Source organism: Canis aureus, chromosome 4 (genome assembly GCF_053574225.1).
Source record: "Canis aureus isolate CA01 chromosome 4, VMU_Caureus_v.1.0, whole genome shotgun sequence".
Lineage (NCBI taxonomy): Eukaryota > Metazoa > Chordata > Mammalia > Carnivora > Canidae > Canis > Canis aureus.
Window position 1 is genome coordinate 52,059,593 of NC_135614.1, and position 7,244 is coordinate 52,066,836.

Below are 7,244 nucleotides of genomic sequence, written 5' to 3' on the forward strand. Positions count from 1 at the left end.
GGGCAAATGCTATCAGCCAAGCAGGTGGAGGCTTGTGCCAACACAGTTTGTATTTCTAGGTTGGTGGCATTTCTGTTGCAAGTGGACAAGACAGAGTTGGCTACGGTTTTCCCATACAGAGAAATATGGCCTACCTAGATTCTCAGAGCAAGTGACTGCCAGTGAGAAGTCTGCCTGGAAAGCCAGAGTTCAACTTCTCTGTTAGGATGTGAGGATTATGTAGACAGAGCAGGAATCAGGAGAATAATTGGCAGCCAGGACCTCTCCTATCTCTAGGCTGTACATGGAACCAGACAGACAACTAGTCTGTCACTGGTTCAGATGGCCTCTTCTCCTCCCCTGGGCCTCAATTACCTTATTTATAAGGTGAAGGGATCACATTTCATCTCTAAGGTCCTTTTCAATACTAGTGTCCTATATTGTTAAAGAATCTACAAACAAGAAAGAAGTTAAAATAAATCAGAGTGACTGTCCTGAGCATATAAATAAAAGTGTGGCCAGACCAAGAAGCAGTAAGATGTGGTGGCTGAGGGTTCAGACTCTACACTCAGCCAGACCTGGGCTTAGGGCCATGATCTGTCTCTTACCCTATGACCTCCTGCTTTTAAACCTCAGATGGGTTTTCCTTATCAAATGGGAATAATACCACTAATCTCAGGAAGTAGTTTTGAGAACAAAATAATATACTCATGATGCCTAGCAAAGTACCAAGTAAATATGAGGTGCTCAATATGATTCAACCAAAAAGATGAATCCCTATGTGATAACATTCCTTTAGGACTTCAGAAATCAAAGTATCCTGGTTTTGGTTTCCAAATCTTTGTTCCAAAAGAACTATCCATTTTCCAACCAGCAACTTTTTGAGTTCAAGAAAAAAGCCAGAACCATCATGCCTTCCTGAAAGCTTGGTGTCTAGGTGTTTTACATGGGGGTATTCCCAGGGTTAACTCTGGACTCAGAAAGTTGTGCAGAGGCCCTCTATTCTGGGAAGGGCCCACCCTTTTTCCTTTTGTGGGCCTTGTCTTGTTGGATAGCCAAATAAGAAGCTCTGCCCACTCACATTCAAAAATCTATTCATTAATGGGATGTAATTCACATTATGTGCCACTAATTACCCTAGGAAGGCAGTAAAAATTAATAAGGAACTAGAATTTAATTGTTTGATAATGACAGGGAGTTCCAAAGTGCCCTCTTGAGTAATAAAATTAACATTTAAACTAGTTCAGTCAAAGAACCTTCCCTTAAACATAACTCTTCACCATTAGTATGGCTTATTTATTTATTTTATTTTGGGGAAGCTCTAAGCATCACAGATTTATACTGAACTTTGAGAACCTGCCTAATGTTCCAGGACAGTGACTAGAATGTTTGCAGTGTTTCAGGTGAACTATGAATGGACTCTCTATACTCACGTACACATAATAAAATCAGATTGTCCTACATTTATTTAACCAAAGATAGAGAAGCTTCTCAGAAACCATGGTGTCAGGGAGATGGAGGCTGGAGGAAGCTATCAAAACACTGACTATGGGCAGCCTGGGTGGCTCAGTAGTTTAGCCTTCAGCCCAGGGCATGATCCTGGAGTCCTGGAATCGAGTCCCACTTCGGGCTCCCTGCATGGAACCTGCTTCTCCCTCTGCCTGTGTCTCTGCCTCTGTTTCTTTCTATATCTCTCATGAATAAATAAATAAAATCTTAAAAACAAAACCAAAAACAAAACACTGGCTAGAATAGGGTCCTACAAAACCTTAAAAAAAAAAATGTTGCTATAATGCCATTCTTTCACATTTGAGCTTGTATCACTATTCCAGGGTCTTTGCTAAACTTTTGTTAAAGGGAATATGGTGGTTTTAAAACATGCCTGTAAAAAGTAGAGCCTAATTTCCTTTCCCTGAATATAAGGAACATTTAGTGATTCTCTTCTAACAAATATAATATGGCAGAAGTGATGCTGTGCAACTTCTAGAATCAGATTCTAAAATGGATTCAGTTTCCACCTGGCTCCCTGTCTTGAGACATTTGCCTTGGAATCCAATCACCAGGTCGTAAGGAAGCCCAGGCACGTGAAGAACCTACAACCAGGTTCCCAGCCAGCTAGGTCCCTAGCCAACAACATCAACAGCCAGACTTATAAGTGAATAATCCTTTAGATGATTCTAGCATTCAGCCTTTGACCCACTCCACCTGAGGCCCCAGACATGTCATGCCCTCCTGTGCTCTGAACTCCTAACCCACAGAAACCAGGAAGAGATATTAAATGACAGTCATTATTTTACACCACAAAACTCAGGGATAAACTATTATGAAGCAATAGATGACTCAAAAGGAAATTTTACAGACATTGAGCCTCCTAGTCCTTAACAAAGCCCTGGGCCAGGAAGGCCTCATGCACAGAGGGTCAGTCTCAACTATGCCTGACCGTTGCCCTAGTCACCAGCTTTTCAACATACATGCTTGTCATCCTGCTGGGTGACATACCTCAAAAGAAGCTCATTAGCTCTGAGCAATCTTAAGGTTGAAGGGTTTTCTTATAATTCACAGATAGGACTAAGCACAGTTTATCTACCAGGGATGTTTGCTTTCCCTAAAGAGCTAAGGATTGGCATGGATAAGCCTTGAAAGTGGCCTTTCAGAGAGCCCCATCATGCTGTGGCTCATGTTACACATGCTTGGGAGAGAGGAAAAGCCAGCAGAGAGAAAATGGCTATGTGGCCATGCCCACCTCTCCTCCCTCCACCCCAACTCCACACCCCATGTGAGTGTCTCTCATACCAGTGCTGCTATCCTCCCAGCCAAGCTAGCTGTCTTCTCATTCATTCATTTGTTCAATATGTATTGTTTACCGCATTAGGAGAAACAGACATTAAACATATCATCAAACAAACAAAGAACTCCACTTGCCTTAAGCATTAATAGGGGGACATACATACAGGGTCTTCTGGGGAGCTAGGGATATTTAAGCTGAGACCTAAAAACTCAGAAAACCAGTAAAGCAGATAGGGGAGGGGTGGGAGCATTGTAAGAGCCTTCCAAACAAAAGGCCACACAATAGGAAGAAAGTGTGTGTACCTGGGGATCTAAGGAAAGATCAGTCAGGGTGCCAGGAGTGGAGAAATCAAGAGAGAGAATGCTGCAGAAGACTCTGAGGAAGGAGGGAGCAACCAATCATTCAGGGTCATGTAAAAAGATTTTGTCTATATTCTAAGGACAGGCAGCTACATAGTGTTTAAAACAGGAGAGTAACATAGTTAAATTTCTTCTGTCAAATAACTTCAGCCCCCAGCCCCATCATTTCCCATCTGCATGGATACCTCTTATAACCCAGACCATATTACATTGTAGTTAGCTGCTTAGGTATCTTTTCTCCCAGGCCTGCCTAATGGTCTCTTGAGAGCAGAGAACATGTCCTAACCATAACTGTAACTCCATCAGGCTTCCTACTGTCTTTGGTATGGAGTGCAAACTCTTTCTGTGGCCTGAAAGACTTGGCACTATGTGTCCCATACCCACTTCTTCAGGATCACCTTAAGTCATCTCCTTTGCTCTCCAGTGATCCATCATAATCTAGCCACAACAGCAGGCACATCACTTTCTAGGGGGCTTTTCCAGAAGCTCTGGCTAGGATAGCACAACTACTTAATATTCTCAGAACAACCAATGCTTCCCCATCACAGCACCTACTAGGATTTGTATCACTACTTATACATTATTGGTTTGATATCAATCTCTCCTCCTACACCGTCTGTTTCATAAAAGTAAAGAACTTGTCAGCCGTGGTCACCATTATGTCCCAGTACTTGGTACTGTGAGGCTTGTACTTGGCATTCAACAAAGAGTTGTTGAATGACAGGATAAATGAGTAAGAATGCATGAAAAGGTAAATGAATGGATGAATTAATGCATGATCTCAGTGGCCACCCAGGCCAACTCAACAGCTGATGTTGAAGACCTCTCTCTGATTGCTCTCCAAATACCTTCAATGACATAACCTCTTTGCTGGCCTCACCGGCTCTCTACTGGAAGAAATCAATGTTAGTGAAGGCTTTATGGAATAAATGGAAAGTCAAAATGGGTAGAGAAGGCCAGGAAGGCATTTCTGGCAAAGTCTGAGTAGTTATTATCTTATTCCTTCTGCCAAGCAAGAGGAGGAAAGCTGGCAAACACCCATGTTCAGTGAATGAGTCCATGTAAATGTTGATATGCATAGCACTTTGGCTGCATTCATAAGCTCCCCAAGTCTAGGGCATTTCAGAATAGTTCACAGGAACTAATGGGGTCAAATAGATTTCTCCAGGTTAGTGCTTCTCCAACTATCTCTGGTAAAGGGCCAGGTTTTGTTTTCATTTTCAATCCATCAGAGATCAATACTTTACAAAATACAGAAATTATTTGCTTGGATGAGGCAGCAATGTCAAATTGCTATCAAGTTTCTAAATGCTTACCTACCATTTCCATAATCATTTCATCATGAGTACCAAATATTTTGTAGGCCTACAGCTAGCTGCCAACGACACTTTGAGTAGCATTAATTCAAGTCAGTACTTGCACTCCCACTACCTCATTCTTAGCCATGGCAGATATTGCTAACCCATCACTATACCTTTCCCCATCAAGCCCATGTCTGGCCTTAAAAATCTTTCTCTTCCTAGTATTCAAGACAGTCATCATCATATCAAGGAAGAGATCCCACAGGAAGTTAAAACTTATTTACCATCCCTGCTCTACATGATCCATAGATTGGCCATTTGTCATAGGCATGCCCAGGATAGAGAAATATCTGTGTTTTTGTGTCCAGCCTAACGAAAAGTTTATGGAGGATGAACATTTCATAAGTCAATCAGAGAAAAACAATTATCATGTGATCTCACTCATATGTGGAATTTAAGAAACAAAACAGAGGATCATAGGGGAAAAGAGGAAAAAATAAAACAAGACAATCAGAGAAGGAGAAAAACCATAAGAAACTCTTAATCATAGGTAACAAATTGAGGGTCACTGGAGGGCAGGGGATGGAGGGATGGGGTAACTGAGTGATGGACATTAAGGAGGGCCCATGATGTAATGAGCACTAGGTATTATATGAGGCTGATGAATCACTGGCCTCTACCTCTGAAACTAATTTTAATTAACAATTATGTGTTAATTGAGTTTCAATTCTTAAAATTTTTATTAAATAATTTTTTTAAATAAACGTATATTCCAGGTAATAAATAAAGAGGGAATAATAGAATTAGCATATTCCCACTTTGCAATCCTAGATAAATTAATAGACCAAATCAATGATTATAAAAGTTAACGAAAAGATGATTTGCTTTTCAGCACCAAAAAAAAAGAGAGAGAGAATGGCCATTTCATCAAAAGAGTACCTCCTAGACTCATTCAGTCCGTTAACAACCTTTTTGCAGCTTGAGAAACCCTTAATTCCTACATCCTAAGAGAAGATGTAGCAATCTATACCACATACAGAAACTTCTGATGTGTTCTCAGATTTAAACTATGTGGATCACATTTGGGAACGAACACTGGCCCTTTATTGCTTTGATTCTCTTTCCTCAAATTCTCCATTCCTATGACTCACCTGCTTTTATTTCAAGTTGTCACAGGGCTCATTCACAGTGGTTGTTTGCATTTCTCATTGAACTCTTTGTCAAAACAGTGAGGGTTTTCATTCCTCTCATATTCAATCTTTTCTTAAGCAGGATTAAAACCGTTTAGCTCTTCTCTGGTAACAATCAAGCTGTGATCCAACTTCCAGTTATTGTCTCTGAGAGGCCACAGAAGAATATACAAGGGGGAGAGAATTAATCTGTTGTCTCTGGGCTACAGATCTGAAGCTCACTCTAAAGAAAGGCAAGTTTCACTTCAAATTTTTTCTCTCAATCTCACCTATAAAGTTTGCTTTGAAATGTTTTTTACAAGTTCTTCATGGTCCCTACAAACCACAGACTCAAGACTATTATTGCTGGAATGTATTATACAGAGCATCTGGCTAACCTGGAGCCCTCTTTAGACTAGGGGGGAAGCAATGAGGCTTGTCTAAGGAGTCAGAAGGCTGGAGATCCTCCCTAACCAGCTGATGACCTCACAAGAGCTAATTCACCTCTCAGAGCCCATTTCCAAGGGAAACAGATAAGGTCCTAAGTGGATTGTGATCCACTTATGGGGCTAGGTGAGAACTAAACAAGACAATGTGAACAAGAGCACTTTGACAATGAGAACCCTATGTGAATGTGGGGATCTTAATTAACTGTCTTTCTGATAGCACCACAGTGAACAGGAGGCCAGCACCAAAGTAGAAATCCTGGTAGTAGAAAGAAGGGTATGGATGATCCAACATACCCTTTGACAAAGACCACTTGAGAACTGGAATGAATTTAAGGAAAAGAATGAGGGGTGGGGTGGGGTGTCCCATTTACAGTCCAACTAAGAGATGAAAGTAGCTTGACTAGGGTGGTGGTCATGAAAGGAAAAAGTGGACAGATTCAATAATATTTGTTAGGCAAAATTATCCAGGCTAGATGATGGATTGGACATGTGAAAGGAGAAGAAGGGGGCATGTTCAGGTGACATCTCTGGCTTACTTAACTGGATGACAGACAGTATGGTTCAATAAGATAGGAAAGAACAGGAGAGACCCAGGTAAGTGGGGCACAGATGAGAGATGGTAGGCTTGCTTTTGAATGCATTGAGTTTGAGGTGCCTTTGAAATATCCAAGTAGAAATGTCAAATAGGCCATTGGAGTTGAGTGGATATGGATAGCTCAGATATAAAATGCCAAGCATATCCACATAGGTGGGAATTGGAGTCATTGGCTAGCATAAGATCACCTAAAGAGAGATCACAAAGTAAGAAAAGAGCTGGGTGTAGGGCTAGGTCTTGAGGAACCATCACATTTAATGGCAGAGTAGGTAGGATGAACTTCTAGAGAAACTAAGAAGAAAACAGAGAGACAGAAGGAAAAGCAGAATAGTGTTTTTAACAAAGGGAAGAACATAATTCAAGAAGAAATAGCCAGTAGCACCAAGTACTGATAGGGGTTCATTTAAGATAAAGGCTAAAAAAATATCCATTATATGAGCAATGGAGGCCATAAGTGCCCTTTGACCTTTCGTGATAGAGATCAAATTCCAGGTCCTTTCCAAATAGTGTCTCTTGCCTGTTCCTTGCCTCCTTGCCACCCAAGGTTAAGAACGGACCTCAGCTCTTTGGGAAACCAATCTTCTTTGGGGTCCTGAACACTGGC

General features: G+C 41.2%; 1 long non-coding RNA gene across 3 annotated transcripts in view; it reads right to left on the reverse strand.

Annotated features, from left to right (window-relative positions):
* The window catches only part of LOC144312708 (uncharacterized), a 29,309-nt gene extending 23,244 nt beyond the window's left edge, over positions 1-6,065 (reverse strand). Inside the window, exon 1 of one of the 3 annotated variants that reach the window (XR_013378281.1) lies at positions 5,579-6,065. This is a non-coding gene — a long non-coding RNA (uncharacterized LOC144312708). The remainder of the gene's footprint in view (positions 1-5,578) is intronic. The other 2 variants (XR_013378279.1, XR_013378280.1) reach the window with 2 other exon arrangements.
* Between the last annotated feature and the right edge of the window lie 1,179 nt (positions 6,066-7,244).